This window comes from Cyprinodon variegatus, unplaced genomic scaffold (assembly GCF_000732505.1).
Source record: "Cyprinodon variegatus isolate N-32 unplaced genomic scaffold, C_variegatus-1.0 Scaffold1491, whole genome shotgun sequence".
NCBI lineage: Eukaryota > Metazoa > Chordata > Actinopteri > Cyprinodontiformes > Cyprinodontidae > Cyprinodon > Cyprinodon variegatus.
This window is the reverse complement of record NW_015151944.1, coordinates 112,519-115,055: the sequence shown is the minus strand read 5'-3', so window position 1 is coordinate 115,055 and position 2,537 is coordinate 112,519.

Here is a 2,537-nt window from a genome sequence, read left to right as displayed (position 1 = left end):
AAAGCCAATAGTGTCTAAGATAGCGTTGAAGGCTGCTCTTAAGCTATCGCCTTCAATGTCAGCATGGATGTTAAAATCTCCCACTATGATGACCCTGTCAGTATTTAATACCAAATCAGAAAGGAACTCTGAAAACTCATCTAAAAATTCAGAGTAAGGACCTGGTGGACGATACAAAGTTACAAAAAGAAGAGGTTTTCTGGCCTTGAAATTTGGATCTTCCAGGTTTCTTTGCTTCATTAATTCAGTTTTTATCTGAACGTTTCTGACTCTCCTCCAGCTCCTCACAGGGTCAGCTTCCTGTTGCCCCCCAGAACAAGGCAGCCCGGGTTAGTTGTCTCCTGTCCAGATGTTGGCCTCTGTTTTATCATAAAATGTTTAAAAACAATCAGAGACCAGTTCTGCTGCCAGAGGCGTCCTCATTTGCATCAGCTAATGACTTTATGATGCCAGTTTCTGATCGCTGCAGCCTCCCGGTTCAGGAGCCAGACGGCGGCATGTCTCTTTATCTCCGTCTCTTCCAGGGGATCCTGCTCCCCGGATCGTGATCTGCCTCCTAAGCCAAGCAGCAACATGGAGCTGATTCAGTCCAACGTAACGCTTTAAATGTTGCTGGAACAGATCATTTATCTGTTAACAATGTTGCTGCTTCCAGATGTGAGGAGACGGCTGCACATATTATCCTCCGCTGCATCTATTTATATTCATCACATTTATTCTGATGCTCAGACAAACATAACTTCTGTTTGCAAAGCAGGATCAGATCAAATCAATTAGTTTTATATTTCTGTATCAATCCAGAGGGTTCTGATACCGGAGATATTTTCCTCCAAGGCCACATTCAGGTCTGCTTTCTTCTTTATGGGCTGTGATTGTTCCTCAGTGTGAGGAAGGATGATGATGATGATGAGCTCTGCAGCCACAGATGTTTGGCTTCACTTCTTTAGCGCTGCAGCGTCGCTTCCTGTCTGCTTTGGTTCCTGTTTTCTCTCACTGCTTCATCCTCATTAATAATCAGTTTTGGTTCACAGGCTTCTTGGTTCGTTTTATAAAATCCTTTGATTTAAAGCTTCTAACAAACATTTATTTTCCTCAAATGATTTTTCTTCAGCCATATATCAGTTTCAGATTAAGTGCTTTTTGCTTATGTGAACGTTACTCTGGAGGTGATCCTTAGCGTCTTGTTTTTAAGAATCTCATAGCTTGAAATGAATTAATTTATTGGTTTGTTTGTTTCTTTAATTGGGACTCATGCTAATGAACACATGAATAAAAACATGCAGGCTTGTTGCTAAACGCTCATTTCCATCAGTTTTCTCTCAGGAAACAAAAACACCTATTAACCCTTTTTCATCACATTCAAACCTTTCATTTCAAACTCTCAAATAAAACACGCTGAAAATGATAAAACTGTTCTAATTATTGAATGAATGTGAGCGAAGGTGATTCTGAGCTTTAGAGGTTCTGTTATCAGGCGGTTCCAACTAGAACAGTCAGAACTGCGCCTGCAGGGTCCCATCTTGTTCCTGTTGATGTTTTAAAAGGTTTCATGACTTCTGTTATCAGATCAGTGGCTGATCAGGTGTTTAGATTCATGTTTAAGTCCAGTCTAATAACCTGTCCTTTCAGAATGTGGCAGGAATGGATGGATTAAGGTTGTTTTCTAGTGTTTTTAGGACCTTTTTATGAAAACGTTGTATAATGTGGGAAATGAGTGACCCGCTGACGATAGGAGGGAAATTATTTCTTCCTATTAGATTTTAGAATCTTTATGGGGCTTTAAAGACAGCGTTGGGTTAGGACCACTGTTCTCTGGTGGAAAACATTTGAACTGTTGGTTCAGTATGATGGTTTGAGAAACACTGAAACATTTTCCATGTTCTTTGTTTAGTTCATTGCATCATCAGCGTACCGGGTGAGCTGATGTCCATCCATGAGTTCATAAAGAGGGAGAACAAAGCTGAGCCAAGGACAGACCTTTGTGGAACGCCGGGTTTGGTGTCCTGACAGGTTTAGCAGATATAGGGTCAGTAAGCAGCAGTGATTGGAGTAACGGCGTTACTGCGCGTTACTCAGGTCACACAATGAACCTTTTTCCATGATAGGACTCGTGCGCGCCTTGTCACGAGAGAGGGGAGGATGACAATGGCTGATGTATAGTGAGATTCCGTCTGTCAGTTGGGTAGGTGGGTGTTTCTGCTGGCGGGTGTTAACGTACAGCACACACAGAGAGATGGAGAGTCAGGAGGACTCCCGCAGCAAAACAGCGTTTTCCACATGGAAATACTGCTGTTACGTCGAGCTGCGTTTCCCCATCAGATACGGTTTCCCCTGCATCTCCGCACAGCGCAGGCGGCACGATTCACCGTGCATGCGACAGGAAACGCGCATGCTAGCTAAAGGCGCGCCACAGGGGAACTACGGAGAGCGAGAACAATCAAATGTTAGCCTATAGATAGATAGATAGATAGATAGATAGATAGATAGATAGATAGATAGATAGATAGATAGATAGATAGATAGATAGATAGATAGAT